Below are 27934 nucleotides of genomic sequence, written 5' to 3'. Positions count from 1 at the left end.
AAAGAGGGGGAAATACAGGCAGTGCCCAGTGAATTTTCTGAGTTGAAGACACAGAGCTAAGAATCTAGGGAGGCCAAGGGGACCAGGATAGGGCAGAATCCTGGAGAGGAAAGAGAACTCCAGAGATCTGCAGAGGGTTCTCCTTAAGTATTCAGCAGATACCTGATCAAGATAGCTATGCAGAAAACTACATGAGGCCAGGAAAAGAACCACTCAAAAGAATTAGAAAGAACAGCATAATACATTCTCACAAAGCAGGGAGGAGTGTCTATTCCCAGGAGTCCAACTGGAAAATCTCATAAGTCACAGGGAATTGGGTGGAGTGTTTAGAAGGGTCTTGCTTCAGGAAGAAGAAATAGCATAGTTAGCCCTAGACTAAATGTTACTCTGGTCCCACCAAATAAGCTTAAAAGGAACATCTGAAAGGGCAAGACTATTTTCAAGTAACTTAATTGTGTCCCGGAAAAAAGCTCAAAAATATTCATAAGAGCAGAAAACTATCCAGCAATCAAGAAGGTAAAAGTAACAATGTCTGGCATTCAATCAAAGATTAGCAGGCATGAACAGGCAGAAAAGTCTGGTGCATAATGAGAATGATCAACCAACTGATGCAAACTTAGAACTGACATTGATCCTGGAGTTAGCAAATAAGTTGAAGTGTTCTAATATACATAAAACTGAAGACCTGAAGGAGGTAGAGTGAAGGGAAGTTAGGGCAAAATTACATATATATTTTAAAAATAGCCCAAATGCTCTGAATTTGATGAAAAGTATAAGTCCACAGATCTAAAGAGTTCCATTAAAAATAATATAAAAAAGAACAGATCAAGACACATCATAATAAAATTGCTCAAAACCAGTGAAATATAGAAAATATCAATATGATAAATTATGAAAAAATATGAATATGAAAAATGAGCAGGGATAAAATATGAAGAGTGGCCAGGGTAAAAGGTATTTATATATTGAGGAACAAAGAAAAGATTTATTGGATTTATAGATTTATCTTTGGAAACAATAAAGTGAGAAGTGAGAAAAAAGTAGAGCAACATACCTAAAACTTTAAAAGGTTGGGGGAAAACAAGTATCAACCTAGAATCATTTCCCCACCACAAAAATCTTTAAAAAACAAAAATGAATACAATAGAATATTATTGGGCAATAAAGAGGGATCAAGTACAGAGTGGGTGAACCTTGAATACATGCTAAGTTTGAGATTCTCAGTGATTCACTGAGAAATACAGTAGGTTTCTTAAACTTAGCATGTATTCAAGGTTCACCCACTCTGTACTTGATCCCTCTTTATTGCCCAATAATATTCTATTGTATTCATGTTTGTTTTGAGCTATGTTTTGAGCTATGACCTAGAAGTAACTACTGCTGATGCATTTAAGTCAATAGTCTTTGGTAAATCTATTTTCATCTTCTGAGAAGGGGATGGAGACAAAAACGAGACGTAGCAGGAGTAAATCCTTCTTTCATGTATTCTATGATACACTTCTATGAAATGTACATAAAAGGCAAATCTATAGAGACAAAAAGTAGAAGAGTGGTTGCCAGGGGCTGAAAGGTTCAAGGGGAGGATGGAATTGAGAGTGATGGCAAACGGGTACAGGCTATTTGAGGAATGATGAAAATGTGTTCTAAATTAAGTTGTAGTGATGGGCGCTGCATCACTCTGTGACTACACTTACCACCAATGAATAACATGCCCTACATGAGTGAAGTGTGTGGTATGTGAATAATATCTCAATAAAAAAAAATTAAGGCAAAATAAAAACTTATGAAGATATATAAAAAGATGAAAGAATTCATCACCAACAGAGCTATACTCCAACAAATGTTAAAGGAAGTCCTTTTTCAGACAGAAGGAAAAGGATACCAGAGGTAAATATGGATGCCCACCAAGGAATGAAGTACATTGTTAACAGTTTCCCATGTCAGTAGTCTTTTTTTTTTTTTAAGATTTTATTTATTTATCAGAGGGAAAGAGGGGGAGAGAGCGAGCACAGGCAGACAGAATGGCAGGCAGAGGCAGGGGGAGAAGCAGGCTCCCTGCTGAGCAAGGAGCCCGATGTGGGACTCGATCCCAGGGCGCCGGGATCATGACCTGAGCCGAAGGCAGCTGCTTAACCAACTGAGCCACCCAGGCGTCCCTCCCATGTCAGTAGTCTTCTACAGCTAAATACGGATTCACGGCACCATTTCCATCCCAAGGATCCATCATCATTACTTACACCTGATGAGAGGAGAAGGGCTGGGATTCAACACACAGTGAGGAATTGACCTCACATTGATTAAAAACACTTCTGCCACTGTAACAGGAAGAAAGGATATGTGCAGATAACAGTGTGTTACAAAGGAAATTTTTTCTTCTTTTTCTCTTGGATCATAAGGTAAGAGGAAGCATGGGATGGCAAAAATAGATAGATAGATAGATAGATAGATAAAATGTAGTCATACCTTCCTTTCTAGAGTCAAATTTAAAGAAAACACGTAATGGTTTATAAGGGGTTTTGTGGGCAAATGTAACCTGGAGACTTAGAATCAAGAATAAATGCAAAGAAGGGCCATCTGTACCCCAATGTTTATAGCAGCAATGGCCATGGTCGCCAAACTGTGGAAAGAACCAAGATGCCCTTCAACGGACAAATGGATAAGGAAGATGTGCTCCATATACACTATGGAGTATTATGCCTCCATCAAAAGGATGAATACCCAACTTTTGTAGCAAAAGATGGGACTGGAAGAGATTATGCTGAGTGAAATAAGTCAAGCAGAGAGAGTCAATTATCATATGGTTTCACGGGGCACCTGGGTGGCTCAGTGGGTTAAGCCGCTGCCTTCGGCTCGGGTCGTGATCTCAGGGTCCCGGGATCAAGTCCCACATAGAGCTCTCTGCTCAGCGGGGAGCCTGCTTCCCTCTCTCTCTGCCTGCCTCTCTGTCTACTTGTGATCTCTCTCTGTCAAATAAATAAATAAAATCTTAAAAAAATTTATCATATGGTTTCACTTATTTGTGGAGCATAACAAATAGCATGGAGGACAAGGGGAGATGGAGAGGAGAAGGGAGTTGAGGGAAATTGGAAGGGGAGGTGAACCATGAGAGACTATGGACTCTGAAAAACAATCTGAGGGTTTTGAAGGGGTAAAGGATGGGAGGTTGGGGGAACCAGGAGGTGGGTATTAGGGAGGGCAGGGATTGCATGGAGCACGGGGTGTGGTGCAAAAACAATGAATACTGTTATGCTGAAAAGAAATAAAGAAAATTTTTTTTTAATTTTAAAAAGAAAAAAAAAGAATAAATGCAAAAGAAAAGTGTCCTGTTCAAGACCAAAGATAGGATCGGATTTGATGTAGGCAGTTATTTAGAAGAGTTCAAACAGGTAGAACATCTCATTGTATCCAGGTGTTCACTTAGCTTTAAGTGGAGGAGACTAGTGGGCACCACCTTAACCAAGTGATGGTTAGCATCACCAGTCATAAGACATAGAAACATCACAAAACCCTGGAGAAAGGCACATTATTTCTTTGCTATTCTCACCAAATGAATCGCTTCAATCTAATTATGTGAAACATCAGGCAATCAAATTGAGAGAGAGTCTTAAAAAAAATATCTGGAAGTACTTTTCATAAATGCCAAGGTCAAAAAAGACAAGGAAAATCTGAGAATCTGTCATAGGCTAGAGGAGATTAAGGAGACATAAAAACTAAATGTAGTATGGGATCCTGGATGTAATTCTAAGAGAATTCTGGGAAACTTGGTCAAGTTTCTATTAGATCTGTATTTTAAGTTAACAGTTTTGTTTCAATGCGGATTTCTTGGTTTTGAGCTTTGCACTATGGAAGTAATGTGTTTAGGAAAAGTTGAAGGAAGAATATACTGGACCTCTGTAATACTTCTGCAACTTTTGTATAACTAAAAAACAATTGCTATAAAAGATGTTTTTAAAACTGTATTATTTATTGGGTAATCAGATGGTTAGCAAGCTCAATCATCCAGAATAGACCTGGAGTCCTAAGATGAAATGAACAAGGCTCTGAACACAAGAAAACTGGCCATCACCAAACCTATGTAATGATAATACAAGCTTCCAGGTTGTGGTGGGACCTAAACTAGATCATGGATATAACACACTTAAGATGGTCAAAGTAGGTTTTCAGTAAGTTGTAGAGTATCATCCCTAATACAGGCAGCTCTTGCCCAAAAGGTATCAAGGTCACAGTAAAAACCTAGGTTTTTGACATTTCTTTTCTCTCCATAATTTTTTCCACAAATATTCAGTGAGTACTTACGAACAATGTCATTCCACTCAGCCACCTTATGTGTGTTTGCAAGAAGTTTTAATTCCAGAACTTTTAAACCAAGATTCAGTAAACTTTTCCTGTAAAGGTCTAGAGAGTAAGTATTTTAGTTTTTTCAAGCTATGTGGTCTCTGTCTTAACTATTCCACTCTGCTGTCATATCACATGAGTAAATAACAATTGTATTCCAATAAAAATTTATTTAAAAAAAAAAAAAGATGGTGGACCAAAGTTGGCCCATGGATTATAGTTTGCCAACCTCTATCTTAAAAACTCAAGAATACATGAATATTTCCACCAGCCTAATAATGAAAAAGGTAAGCTCATCCAAGATTTCAAAATGAACTTCTCCAGAGTAAAATAAAACTAGAAAATAATTTAGTTCTCAAATTAGGTCATATATAATGGACATGTGATTTGGAATTTCATATTTTCAGTTGAACATTTGCTTTAGATGGGTTTTTTTTTTTTTTACATACACAAATATTTATGATGACTCAAACTTTAAACTGCCAAGCAAAATCATGCATGCAACCAGAAGTTAACCTCCAGAGGCCTCCCTGACCCTTGACCCTTTTTTGGATTGCAGTCAGCATCTGTGACTGGTCTTTGTTCTTAGATATTATGCTTTAAATGCAGTTCAGCAAAGCCACAATTACAGATTCCAAATGAGCATTATCATCATTTCTTTTGAAAGGGGTTGTTTTAGAGAGTGTGGAATGACCCTAGACATTTGTGAGCTATATGGCTATCCCTAGAAGTAGAAAAGCCAGGACAGTGAATTGTTGGCTCTCCAACTACTATAATAGAGGTGGCAAGGAAGAAGGGGGCAAACGGGTGTCAGATTAGCCAACCTAGCTTGTCTATCACAACGTATTATATGTATATACATATTCTTGCATTTCTATTTTTTGTGTTCTCCTATTTATTAATAATAAAAGCATTTCTTTTATTCTTAAAAGAGTAATTTTTACATTGGGAAGGGTATGTGCTATGGTGAGTGCTATGAAATATGTAAGCCTGATGATTCACAGACCTGTACCCCTGGGGTAAATAATATATGTTAATAAAATTTTTAAAAAGTAATTTTTTAAAGTATATTTTTATGATAACTTCAATGTTATCAGAGTCATGATTTCTAACCCAATAAATATGTTGGTGGCTAAATAAATGTATTTAGTTTCTACTTGCCCTTCCAAAATACCTTCTATAGCAAGAGCTGGCAAACAATGACATAGGCCAAATCAGCCTACTACCTGTTGTTGTAAATAAAGTTTTACTGGAACACAGCCAAACTCATTCATTTATTATTATCTATGGCTGCTTTTGTGCCACTACAGCAGAGCTGAGGAGTTATAATTAAGATCCTGAGACCTGCACACTTCAAATACTGACTGGCCCCCTACAGAAAAGATTTGCCAACCTTTGATAGGATATGCCCTACGAGAAGCTAGCTCATCCTGAAGAATTTCAGACTCCTCTTGAGTGTCTTCAAGACTGAATGGATTTTTTTTTAATGAAAACAATATTGCTATATGTCCTGGTGATACCAGCACTGCCAGCTATAGAGACTGGTATAGTCCCCATATTTACACTGGGCCACAGGTTTGTCTTTGTTTTAAATGAACTCTTTCTAGTTTCCCATTGAAAATCAAATATTATGTAAAAGTCACCCCCTGGCAGAGGAAAATCATTTAACACATTTCCAGTTCTTTGGTATTTGATTTTTCAAAATGCCAAGGAATGAACTCATTGGCTCATAGATCACCATCATAACTGAACCAATAATAAAGTCATCTTGCTTTTTATAGACTTTGCAAAAAAAACATTTTAAGAAAAAGTAAATCCCTTCTAAGTCAGGGAAAATAGGACATGTCCAAGGAAGCTACAGAAAGCTCCTCGAAAACTGATTCCATCTCCCCTGATAGCAGGATGCATCCACTCTCCTTACAAGGCCATAATTCATTCTGACAGCCCCTGGGGCTTAATTAATGGTCACCCTCCTCTAATGGAACACTTAATCTCTCCAATATAACTGTGGCTGATCTAAAGTTCTGGCTTTGGACAAAGATCCAACAAACTTGGATATGAATCTTCAGAATGCTGAGCTGCCTTTGTCAAACACACAAGGTAAAAGCCCATGAAAGACCCAGAGGCTCCTTGGCCTTCTCCAGTGCCTCCTGCCTGCCCTACTTTCTGAGCTGCTGACCACATGGCAAGCTTTGCAATGGGTCAGCAGTTGTGGCTGGCTTGGCCTGCCATCTGCTAATTATATAAGCTATACTTACCTATAAAGGATGGGTGGTTGCTTATGAATCTGGCTACTGTGATTATAAATTTAATTCCTAAAAGTAGCCCAAAATGTGGATTCCTCTCTTTTTTTACCCTAGCCCCTACCCTCCACCCAAAACAATTCAAATACATGCACAACAACAACAACAACAAAAATGGATTGAAATGGGGAGCAAATCCATTTTCTCTTCTGTTTTCTACTTTGTGCTTGACACACAGTAGCTCACATCATGTCATCTGTCCACAAGCCCAGATGACACCATGCCTATTTGGCTGATGAAAAAACTGGAAGTCAAGTGACTTATGCAAGATTCCAAAGAGAAGGGTCTAGGCCACGCTTGAGGGTAAGGTCTGTCCCATTCCAAAGGCATCCTGGAGCCATTAGATGCCAAACACAAGGAGAAAGACCCAGGCTATTTAAGGATGGACCCCAGAGCAAAAAGATGGTCCCTGATGGCAGACTGAACAGTGAAGAACTGGCTGCCTTGACGCTTCTTGTTAGGCAAGGAAACCAGTGCCTGAGCCTGAAACCACTTTTAGTTGGATGTTCTATTATTTGTGGCTGAACTCATTCCTGACTGGTATACCATGTCTGTGTAGGAGCAAACAGTTTCTTCTGCTCGCATTGCTCTGTACCTCACCCCTTCTTTAACAGCCCTGGCACGTGTCTAGACAATTCCACACATCCTTAAGACATACCTTAAAAGTCACCTCATGCTTCAACTTTGCTTGGAGCCTCTCATGCACAGTTAGGGTCCCCTGTCTTGTGTTCCTGCAGCACCTAGTATTGTGTCTGTCATATTGCATTTTTCACTGTGAGTTGCAAGGACTGATCACTGATTTCTGATTTCTGATTTCATGCCTTCCCACAGATTCTAAACTCACTGAGATCATAAACCATCCTACATCCTTAATGTGGGGCACTGTGGTAGGTGCCCAATAAATGTGGAAGGAAAAAGACAGGCAGAGAATGAGAGAAAGAAGGAGTGAAGGAAGGGAGAGAGGGAGGAAAACAATAACCCTTTGAAACAGATGTGGCTAGTATTCATTTGGTGATTAAGAGTGTGGGCCCTGGAATCTGACTCTCCAGGTGTAGACATCTGCTCTACCACTTACCAGGGCTATGATTTTGGCAAGTTCATGTGATTTAAGTGATCATATAATTTAATATCCAAACTTTTAAGCATGAAAGATGATAGAAAGTTAAGCCCAGTGAGAAGCTGGGATAACATGTGTAAGTAGGGACAGTGCCAGGCAGTCCCGGACAAGCGGTCTTCATTTAATCTCCTTGGCGCTCAATTTCTTCATCTATAAAATGATGATAATAATAACTGTTTCATAGGGTTGTTTTAAAGATTGAGTTAAATATAGTAGGCAAAGCTTTCAGAGCAATGTTTGGGACTTAGTAAGTACTGCATAAATGTTAGCTACTCTATTATTAAAGATGTGAAAACTGAGAATCAGAAACATTAAGTGACTTTCCCAAGAATGGTCAGCTGGTGTCATGTCAGCCCCAAGTCACCAGATTCCGAACTGACTGATCTCCCCAGGACACCCCAGCCATTTCTAAATGAATCCAGGCACTCTCTGTTTAGCCTGTACCCAACACCAACTAAGGCCAAGGATGGGGGATTGTCCTTGCCCTGCCTGCCAAGGCAAGGGGTAGAGGCAGGCAGGGACCATGGGAGACTGCCCTTCCCATGTAGCACCTCCAAGGTTCCTTTTATCCCAGGCCAGATGTTCTTTGTCTCCCAAGAGATCATCAGCACAAGTAGAGGAATTTGTCATCAAATTCCCTGCCAGCCCAGGTTGCCTTCCCCAACCCTCCTCTGCTTCCAACCCACTCCATCTCTCTGTTCACCATAACATCACTGTTGAAGCACTTGGCTTTGCTGCTGCAGGTTGCTGATAAGACACAACCTAAAAGCTTCTAGGTATCCAAAACAATTATACTGATCTGATGATATGTGTCTGTACCCTTCTTACTGGCTTTCATGTAATCAGAACTTACTTATCCGTTCCCTCCCCAGGATCACAAACCCACCAAGAACCAGGAAAGTATTAAGAGTCTCAATAAATGCTTAGCGATGATGGGGGGTGTTTGCCCCTTGGAAGTTAAAAAAAAGGAGCTTTGGATTCAGAGTTGAATTTGCCTTTTGACTCCATCATTCAAGAGCTACGTAACCTGCAAAAACAACCTCTCTGAGCCTCCATTTTTAATCTAGAAATTATGGTGATGGTAATAGTAACCGCCTTGCAGATTCGTGATGAAGAACAGAGTTGATGTCAACTGAGCCCTTAGCCCATTGCCTGGTATATAAGAAGTGCTCCAATAAATTTCAGTTATTATTGTTATTCTCATCAATTTCACTGGACCAATGGAAGTGGTTATATCAAATTAACCCTCCATCTCTGTGCAGTCAGTCTGGCATGCCCATGCCCTGGGCCCAGACAGGCAGTTTTCTTGAATCCATAAGAAAGAGCCAAGAGCCCCAGAGTGCATGCTATGATGGCCTGAAGCTGGAGCAGATCAAAAATACCTAAAGAGGATTTAGGACCTATGGCTGGCCCCCTCCAAAGCTTTGTACCTCAATCCTGCCTTCCCAATCAACCCTGATTTATCCAGTTCTCTTGTTCTCAACAGCTTCTCAATCATTTATAAGGCTACTCATCATTTGACCAAAGAGCAACTCAACTTAATCCTCAACACCTGGAGTGGACACTTCAGTGTTATGCCTAGATTCATTCGTATCTGTTTTATACTGGTTTTGTACATCTATCCTCAGCTTCTGTATGCTTTATTTCTAATTACTTTTATTTACAACTTTATTTTGTATTTTTAAATTACTGATGGCTTTATTTTTTATTATGTTATGTTAGTCACCATACATTAGTTTTTGATGTAGTATCCCATGATTCACTGTTTACATGTAACACCAAGTGCTCATTGCAATACGTGCCTTCCTTAATACCCATCACCAGGCTAATCCACTCCCACCCCCCCACACCCCCGCTTTCCCCTGAAACTCTGTTTGTTTCCCAGAGTCCATAGTCTCTCTTGGTTTGTCTCCTCCTCTGATTATCCCCCCCCCCTTCATTTTTCCTTCCTTCTCCCGATGTCCTCCATGCTATTCTTTATGTTCCACATATAAGTAAAATCATGTGATAATTGTCTTTCTCTGCCTGACTTATTTCCCTTAGCATAATCCCCTTCACTTTCATCCATGTTGATGAATATGGTGGGTATTCATCCTTTCTGATGGTTGAGTAATCGTCCATTTTACATACAGACATCTTCTTTATCCATTCATCTGCTGAAGGGCCTCTCGGCTCCTTCCATGGTTTGGCTATTGCATACTTTAGAGAAACACTCCTGAGCCAGTGAGCCAAACTGCCTGAATGTGCAGAGAGCCAAAAGCTCTCAAGGCATCCTAGAGCCAATGGTCACTGGTTGAAGAAGAAAAGCAAAGCTCCCTGGCCTCGAGGCAGGAGGAACTCTCAAGATGTAATTTACACTCCAGAGTCCCCCTGCAGGAGCAGGCTAGCCTGGAGCTGTGCCTGAAATTGTACCCTTGATCAATTTCCTCTTCTCCAACCTGCTTTCCTTGCTCCTTTTCTAGTTTCTCCTGGGAGTATATCCTTAATAAGTTACTAGTGCACAAACTGCTGTCTCTCATCTGCTTCTGGGGAAACTGTCCTGAGACAACCAGATGAAGGTTACTTCTTGAGACTGTTCATCTTTCAGCAGCCTAGCACGTTGACCCCCGCAGTCCCATAAAAGCAGCCATCCCGGACCACCTCTTACCTTCTTTTTTTTTTTTTTTTTAAAGATTTTTATTTATTTATTTGATAGACAGAGAAAGATCACAAGTAGGCAGAGAGGCAGGCAGAGAGAGAGGGGGAAGCAGGCTCCCCGCTGAGCAGAGAGCCCAATGTGGGGCTCAATCCCAGGACCCTGAGATCATGACCTGAGCTGAAGGCAGAGGCTTAAACCACTGAGCCACCCGGGCGCCCCCACCTCTTACCTTCTTGACTTGCTCAAGCTCCCCCCTGCTCTCTTCTGATCCTCTATCTGTAGATCTTTCTTTTCATTATGGTTAGAAAAAGAATGATGGTCACATGCTAAACAATCAAAAAAGTCAAAATCCAAGCCAGAGCTGTCTGATTTCACATTCACGCTCTTAGCCACTAGGATACCTACTGCTTAAGTTTTGTGTTGGTGCCTCATCTCTGGGATCCTGATTTGAAAATATCTTCCAAAGGCTCTTAATTTGGATTCATCCCATGAAACTTCCCCAGCTCAAATTCTTTTAAATCTTTCGATTTCTACATTCTGATCCTTTAGAACACATGCCTGACGCTGACCTGACGCTCACCCAATGTCTGAAAATGGCAGACATGGTATCTTTGAGCTTCATTCATTCATGCATACAGTCTAGAAAATACTTATTGAATGCACTGTCTGTATCAGGCTCTATTTGAAACACTAGGAATGCATCATTATTGGATTAGGGAAGGAAGAGATGGATTTTAAAGGCTCTTATTCTCTTTTGGTTTTAATTTAAATTTGACTTTAATTAATTTAAATTTTAATTTAATTAATTTTAATGCCTTTTCCCAAACTCCACCAAGAGTTAAAAATGGTATGACATAAAAATAATGGGCTTTGGGTATGGGAGGTAGAACCTGGGTTTAAAAATATTCCAAGCAAAATACTGGTTGTGTGATATTGGCTGGATTTATGCAATGGTTCGACACTACAGTGGTTCTCAACCTGGATGCATCCAGACTTTATTTGGCTATATCTGCAGACATTTTTTTTTTTTTTTTTTTGGGTTGTCATAGCTAGGGGATGGACAAAGGTCGAGGTGCAATGAAACATCCTGCAATGCACAGGACAGTCCCCCACAGCAGAAAAGTATTTGGCCCAAAGTATCAGTGCAGAGGTTGAGAAACTCTGCTTTATAATAGTTTCAAACCCACAAGGCTGATGTAGAAACAAATGAACAACTTGCTCCCACTAAGTACGAATGTGCTCCCCGCTCTGTCCTTCCTCCTTCTGTAGCACAGAATACTAACATATCCTCAGATCTGGGAGTTTGCTGGGAAACATGAGGCCTGGCCTAACTCTCTACCTCCCTCACTCCCACCTCAGCCCAAAGGAATTGACCTAAATTCACAAAACTACTTTCCTCACTTCAAAGGAGATATTCTGTTCTCTTTGCAGTGACAGAGATTAAATAGGTGCTTATCATTCTAGCATATGTTGGGAGACTCAGGCCTTTTTTCTTGTTCTAAAGAGATGGAAGCCACAAAAAGATCATATAGCAGGCATAATGGCAACCAGATTTCATCCTGTGCTTTACTGGAAAAGCCAAGCTGTAGGCACTTGCCTGCATGAAAATGCCCAAGGGATTGAACCCAGGTATGCTGGACAAAGGGTCTCTGGGACCAATTCCACTTCACTCTTTCCTAAAGCTATGACATTCTTAGCAAATTACACTTACTGTTGCATAATTAATTACAACTTGCTCGGACTAGGAAACAATGGGCATGGAATCACCCATTCTTGATTAGAGTCTCTGCTGTGTCTACTTGCTAACTGTCTAATATGGTAGATACCAGCCACAAATGGCTGTTAAAATGGTAGTTAAAATGTTCAAAATATTAAAAATTCAGTTCCTCCATCATACTAACCACATCTCAGTTACTCAATACCCCTGTGGCTAATTACCATATGAAACAATGTAACTACAGAATATTCCAGAATATCACAGAAAGTTGGGCAGCACTGCACAAAGGATGTTGGAAGAAACTGTTTCTTTGAGCCCTTGCTTCTTCGATAGCAAAATGGGGACTGTATTACTTGTCCTGTCCCTTTTCCAGAACTATTGAGAAGGTAAACTGATGGAGTATGCATCCTCTGTAAAAGATAAAACATTACACAAATGTAAGGACATTGATAAGAGCCAAATTGTTTCCTTTACCAAAAATGGTTCAGTCTTGCTTTATTGCCAAAAAACCAGAATGTGTCTGTCTAGGCATTTTACTTATTTTCTATTTGGGGAAAGGGCAGAAAGAGAGAGAATCTTAAGCAGGCTCCACACCCAACACAGAACCCAATGTGGGGCTCAAACTCACAACCCTGAGATTATAACCTGAGCCAAAATCAAAAGTTGGACACTGAACTGACTGAGCCACCCAGGTACCACCAGACCTTTTATTTCTAAAGTAATAAATCATCACTCAGAGTGACTAACTTTAAGGTGGGGGAAATTTTATAGGTATATTCCCCCCCCCTTCATAACTAAAATCTCTGCTTATATACAACAAATCCATTGGTCCTTTAAAGAGTTTTGCAGGTCACAAATTTTCCCTTTGTCTACTTAGGAAGTTCTCGCTATTGTTTTTGTTTTTGTTTTTGTTTTTTTCCACTTTTCCTTCTAAAAACTCATCCCAGTTTCTCCATCCCTAATGGGGCATTCAAGTAAATTCAGTTTCTGGGCATGAGGGAGTCTGAATTTTTCTTATTTGGAATCAACAAAGCCTTCCAAATCAAACAGGAGGAATAATTCCCATTAAGCCCTGAGTAGTCTTTGGTTTGCTCTGCTGTCCTCTTGAAAATTTTCCACCAAAAGAGCAATTCTCTGTTTTTACTTAGGCCTGTCCTGATCTGTTGTAAGTTGTAATTTGATGAAAGCATTATAAGGCAAGAGAGTTCATATCAAGTAATTGGCTAAATTATGAGGGCTCAGAGCATGCCAGTGGGGTAGCTCAGGCAATCTAGAAGGTGCTGTAAGAGTCTGGAAGCTTGGGCTACTCCCAGGCCTATCAGAATTCCTTGTGATTTTCTAATGGTAGTAATAAGCTTTGGCATCTGACTGGCACTCTTTATGCTCCTCAGGGTGAATATATTTTATCAACATCCACTGTTTAGCCATACCATCAATTACTCCTTATGAAAGGAAACACCACAGATCTGAAAAATGACATCCCAGGACCAGGCAGACCTAGAGGAAAACTTAAATGTAGCTTTGACACTCTCTGCATATAAGGACTATTCCAGCGAATAAATCAGATAAAAATTCTGCCCTATGGAGGCTATATTCTAGTCAGGAGGGGATCATAGGAGAACAAATAAGTATATGAAATGAGAAAAATACAAACGGAAAGGAATGTTAAAGGAATGTTAAAGATGGAAGTAGGAGGTGAAATTTCACACAGAATCATCAGGAAAGGCCTCACAAAGTGGCATTTCAGCAGGAACCCAAAAGAAATGAGGATGCAAGCCCTAGGAATATGAGTAGGTAGCAATCCGAAAGCAGAGGAGACTGGCAAGTACAAAGGCCCTGGGGTAGAGTTGTACCTGGTCCCTTGGAGACAGAGTGGCATGTTAGAGGAGTTGAAGCATTGTGAATGGCGGATGGTGGACATGGATAGTTGGGAAGAGGTCACAGAGGTGGTACGGGGCCAGATAATACATTATCCTTCCAGATTCTACCCTATAAGACATGGGAACTCTATGGAGAATTTTGCGCAGAGAAGTGAAACCATCTGACTTAAGTTACTAAAGAATCTTTCTGGACACTGTTGAGAATAAACCAGATGGTGAGAGGTAATGCAAGGATGAAAGCATTTCCTGGTCAACCTACCTCACAGAGTTTTCTCTGACCCCTACTGTCCGTCAGCAGTTCATCACCCTTGTCTCCAGGACCCACAAACATTCATACCAAATTAGTGCTCTCCCTACCAGAGTGATCTCATAAACTGCAATGAATTGTCCCATAAGATTCATTCTTCGCATCCAATTCCAATCACAGCCTGACAAAATCAGAGCTTATCATTGCTAGAAGGACCCAGGACAATTTCTTGGCTCGGCTGTTCATTCTTCAAAATTATGAAATGGATCTTACATACAGAACAGTTTAAAGTACTCTTGTACTACTATTCAGTTAATAACAAGAACATTACTGGTCCCTTAGGCACCGACTGTGTGCCTTCCAGTCACATGCCTCTCCCTTTATCCCCACAACCCCATCCAGAAGTAACCACCATTCCACCTTCTGTGTTAATCATTCCCCAGCTTTTACTTGTGGATCTCCACTTGTGGATGAAGATCCAAATAACAGGTTTCATTTTGGAAAATGAGATAGCAGCATGAAGTTACATGTGTCCCTGCTAGATAGAGACCCATATGAGAAAACCTAGCTGAGTCTCTAGGTCATAAACTGGCTTCAGCTTACCTGAGGTTTCATAAAAGCCCCTTCTGGGGAAGTCACTGGGTAAGGTCACAAGCAAGTCCTCAAAACATAGAGCTCGCATCAGGAACACTGGAATTTGTCTCACAAGGTGGTAATGTGGGTCAAGAACCAGACGGACGGAAGGAACATAGTCAGTGTGAGTCGGCTGCTCTGAATTTACATGGGCTAAGTCCAGCTCTCAAGGTCAGATCAAAGCAGAACATTCCTTACATAAATGAGTGTTCTCAGCTTATCTAAGCAGGAAGTCATGAAACAGAGAGCAAGAACTTCCTCAGCATATGCTCAAGAGAGATCAGGTCTAGCTCAGACTCTCCACAGCATTCTAAGCTCAGGTTACTCAGAACTTGTTATCGATAGCACTAAGAGGGGCTGTCTCTGCTCAGATCTGGTGGGTTGCCCATCATGTGGGCAAACTCACAGAATTTTCTTTTGTCTCCAATATTCAGAAATTTCATGATAAGTCTTTATGCAAATCATTTCCCCCCATGCAGCCCCATGCACCAGGTGGCAGCTCTTTTGATTTGTCAACTCATGTCCATTAGTGTTGGGAAATTTTCTTAAATCATTTCATGGATTGTTTCCAGCCTTCTCTTTGGCTTTCTCTGATCTCTTTTTCTGGAATTTCTTTTGGACCAGTCCTCTAATATTGTCACAATTTCATTTCTATTTTTATTTCTTTGTCCTTTTGTTCAACTTTTTTGTGGTATTTCTTCAAATTTATCTTCCAATTCTTCTATAAAGATTTTTATTTCTGTCCTTATGTTTTTAATTATCAAAAACTTTGCTTCTCTTTCTTTCTTTTAGAGCATCTTTTTTCTCATTTTATTCATGGACTATCTTATCTCTCTTAGGAACATTAATGAAAGATGTTCTGACTTTTCCTCACGTCCATGTTCCCTCTGTGTTGTATTTCCTCTGTTTATTTATTTGGTGTCTGTATTTCACGTTAGTGCTTCTCCTCATGTCTGGTAATCCTGATTGCTTGTTCGAAATGACAGTGAGAAGCCAAAGAACTGATGGGAAGCCCTCAGCTGAGCAGCAGAGCTTGTCAGCAACGACTTTACCAGACTGTGTGTTAGGAAACCCCTTGGTCAGTATCTTTTAGTCTTTTTTCTTGCCTGGAGGTTAGAGACCCCAGAGAATACTATACTTATCTCTGACCTGGAGGGGAAAGATCTTGACAGCATTCTTCAGTCAAAATGGGGAAGACAGAGGAACACCTCAGCATATAGCATGTGTTGTATGAACAGTCACTTAAATCCCTTCTTTTTGATAGTCCTCTACACTTCGTGCCTGTTATTCCCCTAGTCCAGTGTCTTCCAGTTGTGCTCCTCCATAAAATAAGCTTTCAGACTTGCAAACTGTATAACCATTTAAGGTAAGTAATACTAGCTGTAGTAACAAATTCCAAATATAATGGCCTAGCAAAATAAATTTACTTCTTACACTTACAAATGTCCATGTTTCTACTTGGCAGACAGCTCCATACAGTCATTCAAGGACCATTTCCTTTCATCTTGTGATGCTACCAGGTTTCAAGGTTTGCTCTCTTTAGCTCCTGTATACAGAAAAAAAGAAAAAATTATGTTTGTAAGGCTATTATGGGTACCTATCATTGTGCCCACATTGTATTGTGGACTCAGTCACATGGCCATACCTAACTGCAAAGGAGACTGGGAAATGTATCAAGCTGTGTGCCAAGAAAGAAAAGAAAATGAACTTGGGTGAACACATAGCAAGCACTACTCCAAAGACACTGGCATATTGCTTAACTGCCATGAGTCTCAATTTTTTAAACTGTAAGATGGTAAAGAATACTGCCTGCCTTACAATGTTATTGTGTAGCTTACATTTATGAACTGCTTGGTCTAGTGACAGGTACGTAATAAGCCCTCAGAGAATAATTGTTATTATTGTTGTTGTATGTTTTTCTTCTTACATTAGTTCTTTTTGTAAAAAATGGGGATCCATGGGGGTGCCTGGGTGGCTCAGTGGGTTAAGCCTCTGCCTTCGGCTCAGGTCATGATCTCAGGGTCCTGGGATCGAGCCCCAAGTCAGGCTCTCTGCATAGCGGGGAGTCTCCTTGCCCATTTCTCTCTCTCTCTCTCTCTCTCTCTCTCTCTCTGCCTGCCTCTCTGCCTGCTTGTGATCCCTCACTGTCAAATAAATGAATAAAATCTTTTTTAAAAAAATGGGGATCCATGAGTGATTGACTTTTTCATCCATTGAGGAAGAAATTTAAAAAGCAGAAGACAGTATCCTGCAGAAAAATAAAGGGAAAAGGAAGAGAGGAAGAGACTTGAATGCTGAATATCATATCCATTTCATTTATTTGTCAAATATTTTCTGAATATCTACTATGTATCAAGCATTGTATTAGAGACAAATACCATGAGTTTACCATAGTCTGATTGAGAATCAAAATGCTAAACTTTGCCACTTTTTTGGAAACTTTGGGCCATTTGGGGAGATATCTGAAATAATTTACCAATTTGGTAGTCAAAAGTTGGATTAATCAAAGTTATCAGTCACCTCCATGTTGCTAAATCCAGGGGCTAATTCTGACTTTATCTTACTTGACTTGCATTTGATCATGACCTCATTCTTGAAACAGTGTCTTCCTGTGTCCTCCAGGAAATACACACACTCAGTTTTGATTTTCTTCATTGGCTGCTCATTCTTAGTCTCTTGTGCTGGTTCTTCTTCTTCCCCCAGCACTGTCATTTTACAAGAGAAGATCTCTTCTCCATATATAGCTCTCCCTTGGTGATCTCATACAGGATTATAGCTTTCAATACCAATCATAAATTGAAGACTCTCCAAATTATATATCATTTTCAGGCCTCTCCTGAACTTCAGATTCATACATTCAATTGGCTACTCAACTTCTATGCTTGTGCACCTCTTAGCTGAACTTCTGATCTTCCTCCCATTCTCAAACTTGCTCTTCCCACAGCACTCTCCATCTCATCATTTGGCAACATCTTTCCGCTGTTTAGGCTGCAAACCTAGGAGTCACCCTTTGACTCCTCTCTTTTATACCTCATTCGACCCATCAGTAAATCCTGTTGGCTCCACTTTCAAAATATATCCAGAACCCAAATATTTATCACTGTATCCATTACCAGTGTCCTGATCCAAACCACCACCATCTCTCCCCTGGATTATTTCATTATCCTCCTAATTTGTCTTTCTGCTTTTTACCGTAGCATTCATTACCATGTGTCATAATTATTGCCTGTCTTTGTCACTTCAGTGTAAGCGGCAGGAAGATAAAGGGATCTTTGTCCATCATCTGGCACTTAACAGATGCACAATATTTTTCAGTCAAATGTGGACACTATTTTCTTTTCTTTTTTTATTATTTATTTTTTATTAACATATAATGTATTATTAGCCCCAGGGGTACAAGTCTGTGTATCACCAGGTTTACACACTTCACAGCACCATAGCACATACCTTCTGGACACTGTTTTCAATATACCTTTTGCAGTTTAGAAGGCCCCTTCTGTCCTGAGGGAAGTCAAGGGATGGATTTAACATGATGTGAGCACTTCTGCAGCCTTTATTTCTTTTAGAACATGATCAGATTTGCTGCAGCAAGAGCTAGGGCTGGACCCTGGCAGGAAGGTGAAATCTTGGAAGAGCACTGGTTGAGTTCTCTGGGCCCAGTGGAAATGATAGAGCCTAGTGGTTTTAGAAAAGCACAAGTCAGCACGATGCCTCTTCCTCCTCTATTACTTCTCCATAAGCAAAGTCAGAAGCCATCTTCTTCAGGAATCCCTGACATTTCATTCATTGGATTAGAAGATGCTGTGGTTCTTGTAGTAGAAAATGCTATCACTCCATATTATATTCCCAGCACCTAGCTAGAATGACTAATTCATTCTGGTTTTCCCAGGAGTGTCCCAGATTTAAAACTGAGTCTTGCATTCTGAGAATCCTCCCAGCCCTGGATACACCAAGATTGTTAATTACCTTTTATTTAGCACAGCACCTGCCACCTACTAAACCATAATAAATAGATATTGGTTGGAGGTGACTATGTTAAAATTACCTGTTCATGTGTCTATTCCTACTCCAGTGCCTGGCATATAGTATAATGTTTCTTAAAGTGTGATTCAAAAAACCCTGGTTCCATATGATATCAACAAACATCATTATTATAGTAGATACTGCTGGGTGTACCACTCACATCTCCTTTCCTGAGATGGTGCATCAATCCCCCCAGTGTTCTGACTGTTAGCTACTAACAACTCATAGCTATGCCCTTTACAAAGAAAGGTTGTCCTTAGTTATGGGAAGCTTCTTGCCTAGGAATTTCAGAGAGATTTTGCCCTCCTTCCCAAAGGGTCACTTTATGGTAACAACAGTCTAATACTGGCCTAAAAAGCTCATCCCACTCTCTTCAAGATGAGACAACTCTGTAGCGTCATTCATGCTCTATAGTTCTCTGTGGGATGTGAGGCTAGACTTTAGCTGAATCCATATCTTTGCAAAGCTTCTTCTCTCACTTCCTTACAGATTTCTCCTGAGAGCTTCCTTAATAAATCACTTGAAAAATAATCCTCATCTTAGACTCTGCTTCTAATAAGCCAAACATAAAAGAGTTATTACTTAGAGTTATTCCAGGAAACTACCTCTAAGGATTCTGGAGTTGGATCGCCCACCTCATTGCAGCCAACAGTGAGGTCTCCCACCTCTACTGGTCATTGGAGATTGATGGTCCTTGGCATGCTATAGCACAGTAAATGTTTTCCCCTGAACTTGGATAGACTACAAGTTTAAGAAGATGCACTGGCTGGTGCAATATATCTGTACAAAGGAAAGTATGAGGGAAAATAGTCATTCTAAAAATAGCAAAATTGGTAGTTGGTGGTGAGTGCCCTTAATACACTAAAAAAAGAGAACATCATAGGTTCAGATTGATCACTCATAAATTCAAAGAAAGTGTGAAATTCCATGGGCTCCTTGACGGGGTATAAAAACCCTCTCTTACCCCATAGCAGAGGGCCAACTGAGCCAAAACTAGGCTCAACTTTAATTATACAAGTTGTAAAACTTCAAAGAAGGTTGAATTCTAGTTCTAACAAAGTCTTCTAATACCAAATTTAGGCTCTGATGAAGAAGTGGGATCCAGAGGCTTAGATGAGGATATCTGGGTAGATGTATTTAAGAATCTTGAACTACTAGTCTTCCTTGAAAATTCTGGGCCTAGAGAACTGAGGCCCTCCCTTGTTAGAAGACAGAGCCTCTTATTCCCACCTAGTCTTACTTGAAGATTGCACAAAAGCCTCAAATGAGACAGATGTATTAGAAGACAATGCTTGTCCTTCTCAGGTCCTGACTCTGTTTCCCCTCCTGACCACTAGTCCATAATTAGGGTTAAATCTCAGCTTGATCTGACTGAGAAAGTCCTTGGCCTAATAAAGCAGATAATAAACTCTACCCCAACTGAACAACAGATATAGATAAATGTGCCAGTAGAAACTGGGAGAGTATCAGAGATGGGTCATGAAGATATCAGATCAAGGAGAACAACATATAGCATTGGATAAGGGAGAGTTTTAAAGTATTAGGGTATTCTCTGTAATACAGATCCCCAACAATTATTGGAATACACTCATTGTTGTTAAAATACTGACCTAGGGGCGCCTGGGTGGCTCAGTGGGTTAAGCCACTGCCTTCGGCTCAGGTCATGATCTCAGGGTCCTGGGATCGAGTCCCGCATCGGGCTCTCTGCTCAGCAGGGAGCCTGCTTCCTCCTCTCTCTCTCTCTGCCTGCCTCTCCATCTACTTGTGATCTCTCTCTGTCAAATAAATAAATAAAATTAAAAAAAAAAAAAAGATTAAAAAAAAAAAAAAGAAAGTTCTTACGCTTTAAAAATACTGACCTAGGCACCAATATGGACTATAGTCCCTATTGGATATGGATATTGGATCTGATATGGGTATTGAAACTTGGATGAGGGCGCCTGGGTGGCTCAGTGGGTTAAGCCGCTGCCTTCGGCTCAGGTCATGATCTCAGGGTCCTGGGATCGAGTCCCGCATCGGGCTCTCTGCTCAGCAGGGAGCCTGCTTCCTCCTCTCTCTCTCTGCCTGCCTCTCTGTCTACTTATAATCTCTCTCTGTCAAATAAATAAATAAAATCTTAAAAAAAAAAAAAAAGAAACTTGGATGAAAAAAACTGTCAGTAGTAAATGAAATGGATACCAGATCCACTGGGAAGATCATGGACAAAAAGAGCAAAAAGCCCATGAAAGTGGGCATTTCAGAGTGGGTCTACTGAAAAAGACCAGAGAATATTTTGGCTGTCCATGTTCCTTAGAAGACCCAGAGAACATTCCATTTACCAAGGTGATCAGGAGTATGTTGGACAGGAAGGCACTAGCATTATTCAGAAGCTCAGCAATGCCTATCCTCTGTAGGGTGAGCTGATGGTATGAGTTTCCTATCAGCAATAGGGTGGAAGAGGTCAGGAGATGGTGCTTAACTTCAGAAACCATGTAAACAGAGCTACAGAAATGATCAGCAAAGTTGGAATGGCAACCAGGGAGGCTTGACATTCAAGGATATACAGATAGCTAACAGAACACAGTGTCTCTAAGAGCAAGATAGATAGACAGCAACAAGAAATTAAACTAATTACTATGAGACTGATCAGCTCTATAATTGGTTCAGGTGTGTTTGTGATTCTCCAAGACAGATGTCTCAAATGTATTTGACCAGGGAATCCCCCCCTCCTTTTTTTTTAAAGAACACCTCATGGGATTGGTATTTTGCAGAGTAACAATGTTTCTTCACAGTTCATTATTCAAAATATTTATGGAGTGAATGCGTATAAAATGTATACATGGTTTCTTAGTACAATTTCATACAGGCATTGGACGTATCTAGAACATCTAAAGCTCCACTGCAATACTTAGATTCTACAAGGGAAAAAATGAAGAAAATATTGATCTAGTAATGAAAGAATAAAGTCGTTAACAGACTGATCAAACCACAAACTCAAACAGCTTAGAAGAAGTCAGCATTTGATATGTCAGCAATTCATGCACCCTTCCTCACACCAGCAAAGCTTACAAAGGGCAGGATCTCAAGAAAAATGACTGTGGAAATTAATGAAACAATGTATAGTGAGAGGAAGAAAGTCAATAATGAAATTGGTCCAATTTAAACAGCCCAGGCCAAGACCACAAGGTAAAAACTTAAGTTATATTTGACACTGAAAATGAGTTCCTATGATATATTCAGCATTACAGAAGGTAAACAGCAATTAACAAATGTTTCAAATGTATTAAGTTAATGGTAGAGTTATGTACTTCAGTGATTCAAAGCTGAGCATAATACAATCAACAGCACACTGTAAGCTTTGTTCCCTCTCTATCTGACTGACTATATGATTCTACCATTGGATCAACAGGAAGATTCCAACCACCACTGGATTTTTTTTTTTTTTTTTTAACTAGGCTCCATGTGCAACATAGAGCTGGAACTTATGATCCTAAGATTTTAAAGTCGCATGTTCTACCAAATTTGCCAGTCAGGTGCCCCTCCAATCATCATAAAGGGCAATTTCCTTTCAACCAATATGTAAATTATAAAAGGGAATAAATCAACACTAGCATTAGTTCCAAAAGAAAGACATTCATTTTCCAATAATATACATTTTCTGCCTCAGGCTTGTACTGTTCAGATCTTTCAGGAACAATCTCTACTCTGTTCCTTTGGAAGATGTTTCTTTCACTATGCTATGTAGGACATCTTGACTCAACATTTGTAAGTGCCTCTTCAGTCCGTCTCTTACCCACATGCAGACTTCATCTCATGCTCAGACTTTGCCATAGACTTAGTCACCCAACCTACCTTGTTATTGAAAACTCATGAAGCATACCTCTCCTGATATTTCCCATTCAAAAACTACCAGCAATGTAGTATATATATAGCCCTAACTCCATGGCCATTTCTGAAGATCCATGTAAGAGGATCCAAGATACAGTGAGAATATTATTAATTTAGACCTCAGTTCTAATCTCAGGATGCCATTTGCTACCTGAGTCTTTTTGGCAAAGTGACTTTTCCTCTTTGGGCCTTAATCTGAAAATAGAAATAAACATTAATGTTATCAGACTTTGTATGCATCCTATAAGAATATATGGAGAACATATGGCACCATAGCTGGTATACAGTGGGCACTGTATAAATGGCAGCTATTTAATACATATAAATTGCCTCCCTCTTACATTTTCCTCTCTTGTCTACTGCCACTCTCCTGCATGAACCCAGTTTTCCAGCCAGGAAAATTAGGCTACCTACAGAACACAGAATGCTGGGAGCTTAGTGAGACTTTAGATATCGTCTGGTCTAGAGATGGCACTTGTGTTTCTTTCCCCAAGTCAGCTTCACCAGTTTGTAGTGGCCACCTACAGAATTCAGAATCATTGCAACATATGTATTTTTTAATCCCATAAGTGATTAATCTATTTCATGGGAGAAGGGAGTGGTAGTAAATAAGGCAAATACATCTCCCATCTTATCTAGACATTCACCCACACACACCCAGACTATCACCATTATCAACACCTTTTTAGAAGAGAAGTTTGGGAAACTTGCCTTGAAGATGCATTTGCATAAAATCTACCTTGATTATGCTTAGATTACAAGGATACTTTCACATAACATAGAGGGGTAGTGCTGATGGTGAAGGAAGTTTAATTCTCACCACCACCCTTGGGAATTAGAATATTACACAACCATAAGAAGCAGTGCATTTAGTATACATAGAGCAATGTGAGTTATTTTTTAAAAACATGGTGTTTAATTAAAAAAAACTGAGACATATCATTATAATGTCCTTTACATAAATCAAAAATTTATGCACAAAAACATCAAGGAAATACCACTACACGCCTATCAGAATGGCTAATTTTCTCTTTTAAAACTACCTTATTAACTGCTGGCAAAGACACAGAGAAACAGGAATTCTCATTCACTGCTCGCAGAAACTCAAAATGAAATAGCCATTTTGGAAGATAGTTTGGAAGTTTCTTACAAAATTAAACTTAGTATTACCATATGATCCCATACTCTTTGGTTTTTGGTAGCAAGCCAGTTGGGAAACTTACATCTACCCAAAGATCATCACATGATTATTTATAGCAGCTTTAAGCATGATCAAAAACTGGTAGCAACCAAAATGTCCTTCAATAGGTGAATGGATAAACCAACTGTATTCCATCTATATAATGGAATATTACTGGGAAATTAAAAGGAATGAGCTATCGAGTCATACAAAGACACTGATGAATCTGAAATACATATTGTTAAGGCAAAAATGACTACATATTGCATGATTCCATTTATACAACATTCTGGAAAAGGTAAAGCTCTTGAGGCACTAAACAGAACTTATTACCAGGGTGTAGAGAAGCGTTAAATAAGTGGCAAGAATTTTTTAGTCTAGTGAACATACTTTATATGATACTGTATTGATAGAAACATGGCATTATGCATTTGTCAAAACTTATGTCACTTCATAGCACAAAGAGTAAACCTTAATGTAAACAACTTTTTTAAAATCAGAAGGTCAGGGGATACAGGATGAAATACAGAATATAACAAAAAATTCTAAATGTATTACAAATGTATGGAATAACCTCATTGATGGGGTAAGGCAATAAGATCTAAGTAAAGCAATTTTCAAAATGCATGGAGTCTGAAAGACTAAATGCTAAAGGAAGTATACGTGAGCACTTTATCAACTAAAGTCATTTCCCATGGTGGTACGGGTTAATGATTCTGGAACACTGTATTGGAATTGAACAGTTAAGCAAATGGATGACAAATGGTGGGAGATCCAGGCTTCTCACTATTGGAGTGGGAGATTACGGTTAAGCAAGGGAAGTAGCCTAGAATGATCTATGTGGTGATGAATTAAAGACACCAATATGAACTCATATTTAGCTTAATATAGACACAGATTGCTATGTATAGAAATATTTAAATATTTATAGATGTGTGTATTTATACACATGTTTTTTCTTGTCAGTTGAGGGGCACAGAAGCAATGATACCCATATATAACAAGTAGCACACCTAGTACCTAAAACTTGTTTTTTTTTTTTTTTTTTTTTCAGGGAATTAGCTCAAATTTTATTCTCAAATCTTAATACTCTTACCTTTTTTTCTTTTTTTTTTTTAATTTTTTATTTTTTATAAACATATATTTTTATCCCCAGGGGTACAGGTCTGTGAATCACCAGGTTTACACACTTCACAGCACTCACCAAAGCACATACCCTCCCCAATGTCCATAATCCCACCCCCTTCTCCCAAACCCCCTCCCCCCAGCAACCCTCAGTTTGTTTTGTGAGATTAAGTGTCACTTATGGTTTGTCTCCCTAAAACTTGGTTTCTTGTCTCCCTAAAACTTGGTTTCTAATATTATCCTCCAAGAAGAGGAACAAGGGATTCTTGGAGAAATGGCTGATTCTAAGACCAGAGTTAAGTATATAAGATAAGACTGGAGCATCTTCTAGTGCCAGGAGTAAGGAAGGGTTTAAAATGAAATAATACCCACAATGATAAAGGTCTGTCAAAAAGACCCAGAAACCAGCAAGAAGAGTTCTAAAATAATTATCCAAACAAATAAATAAATATTATTAAAAATAAATATCCAAAACAAATATATCTGTGAACTATTGAATAATTAAATGGGGGAAGACAGACATATACCCATACAGAAGAATACTAAATAATTTCTATAGACACTCAGCCTTTAAGGAGTATGACTTCTTGCTCCATAAGTGGAGGCCATAACTAAGGACTTCCTTCCAAAGAGTACAGTGTGGAAAGGAGGGCAAGGTAGAGGAGCTTGGGAGACTCCATCTCAGCAGGATGTTCAAGAATGACATCAATGGTGAGAAGTCATGATGATAGCAGGAACCCTGAATTTGATGTGATAAAAATAACATTTTTGCCCCCCAGAACACATCACCTTGGTCTAATCATGAAAAAGACATCAGACAAATCACAATCATGAGGCACAGTCTACAAAATTCCTGGCCAATCTTCCTCAAAGCAGTTAAGGGCTGGCTTCCAAATTGGGGAAGCTGAGGTAGCTGTTTGCACCTTTTAATAATGTGCCCTTTAGTCAAATTATCAGGAACCCAACATGTTACATGCCTGTTGAAGCTAAGAGCATGGTTTCAAAGGTCCCTTCCAGTTCTAACATTCTGCTTCTTGTTGAAATATGAGAAGACTCTTTTCCCCCAGAAGACACATAAAGTCACAGACCACAGAATTAAACTTAGAAGTGTTCCCCAGAATGAAAGGAGTTCAGGTGTGTATAAAGGTGAGAACTAAAAAAAAGGAATAAAGCTCTCAAGACAAGGCCATTTTTTAAGTTCTCAGAATGGATATTCTGTTGGATTCAACTGAAGACTCAACTCTGTTCAATTTTAGAAACTTCTATTGGGCATCCTCCATGAGACAGATCCTATCCTCACTCCTCGAAATAACAGGGGAGAAGTTAAAGACTTAAAGCAAAGGGACTCCATAAGTAAGTAAAACCATATGATATTTGACTCTCTGTGTTTGACTTATTTCACTTACTTGTGGAACATAAGGAATAACATGGAGGACATCAGGAGATGGAGAGGAAAAGTAAGCTGGGGGAAATCAGAGGAGAAGACAAACCATGAGAAACTGTGGACTCTGAGAAATATACTGAGGAATTTGAAGGGAAGGGGGTTGGGGTGAGCCTGGTTTTGGGTATTACTGAGGGCACGTATTGCACGGGAGCAATACACTGGGTGTGGTGCATAAACAATGAATTTGGGAACACTGAAAAGAAATAAAATGGAAAAAAAAAGGCAAAGGTCTTACAAGATCCCATTTGCATTTTAGAAAGAGCACAGTGGAGAGTGGATTTGAATATGGAGAGACAGAAGGCAGAGAGACCAATAGAAAGGTCTAGGTTGCTCCTCAAAAAGCCCAGGCAAAATTCTGTGCTGCTCTGGATTGGGGTGTGCTGGTGGAGGTGGAAATGGACAGTTCTGAGAGATACTCAGGAGGAAGAAAAGCCCAAACTTGGTGACTGGATAAAAGACACATTTCCAGAGGGTTTACCTTTGTACATGAGTGCGCAAGTATCCATGATATGCAGGGTAGGGGAGTGGACTGGAATTTAAAGATTGCCTCTTAGAAGCAAGTTCTATAAAAATTAAAAATTAATTAATTAATTATTTATTTATTTAATAAAAAAGAAGCAAGTTCTATCCCTAAGACCAGCTGAGGTTCTGAGTTTTCCTTAAATCCTCCTCATAAATTTGCACAGGAGAAAAACAAGAGCCCAGACAAGAAGATGCATGTCTAAGGTAAAAGAAAAAACATGTTTGGTCCTAATAGGGTTGTGGTGGAGGGAGGAAAGGGGAGGAATGTTCTGGAGCAGCCTGCCCGGAGGTGAGGACTGGTTTGTGAGGCTGCCAGAATCTTTAGTGAGATGTTAATGGGGTTATCAGCAGTTGCTGAAACAAAGGCAGGGTGTATTGCTGGCGGCCAAGAAAGCTGAACCAGCCAAAATGTGTGTGTGTGTATGTGTGTGTCCGCGCGCCTATGCATGCACATGAAGCAGGTACGTGTCCCAAAAGAAACACCAGGCTTTCTGTCTATAGATGTCTCAGAGAACAAATGGTCTTGGCAATTCGACCTATGAACACGGATCACAGAAGACAGACACCTTTAAAGGAGGGTTGGTGTTTCTCAGTGGGGCTTCTCACAGTGAGAGCATCATTTTTCTTTGTCTCTGGCAGAAAGGGAGTCTCTTTTACCCCAAGAGAAGCTCTTTACCCAAATGAAATCACCCCTAACCAAACACACATAGTCACACATGCACATGATCCCAGAGGCCTTCTCTGCGCTGAAGGACTATCCATTTCTTTTTTCCTTGTCAATTCATAGGTACACACTAGCACTTACATTTACTCACATTCGCCCTCAAAAGAACTATTCCCATAAATGGTGCTCCTACAATATGCTCTAGCAATGTGTACAGAGCCAGATATTCAATGATGGAG

General features: G+C 39.7%; 1 long non-coding RNA gene across 5 annotated transcripts in view; it reads right to left on the bottom strand.

Annotated features, from left to right (window-relative positions):
* The window catches only part of LOC309868693, a 151415-nt gene that overhangs the window by 30974 nt on the left and 92507 nt on the right, over positions 1-27934 (bottom strand). For 3 of the 5 annotated variants that reach the window (XR_014313787.1, XR_014313788.1, XR_014313789.1), the window contains one exon: positions 16311-16416. This is a non-coding gene — a long non-coding RNA (uncharacterized lncRNA). Of the gene's footprint in view, positions 1-14840; positions 15082-16310; positions 16417-27934 lie in introns of those variants that run through there. The other 2 variants (XR_014313790.1, XR_014313791.1) reach the window with 1 other exon arrangement.

The sequence above is a fragment of the Mustela nivalis genome (assembly GCF_964662115.1).
Source record: "Mustela nivalis genome assembly, chromosome: 7".
Classification (NCBI taxonomy): domain Eukaryota; kingdom Metazoa; phylum Chordata; class Mammalia; order Carnivora; family Mustelidae; genus Mustela; species Mustela nivalis.
This window is presented reverse-complemented; position numbering and strand designations above follow the sequence as displayed.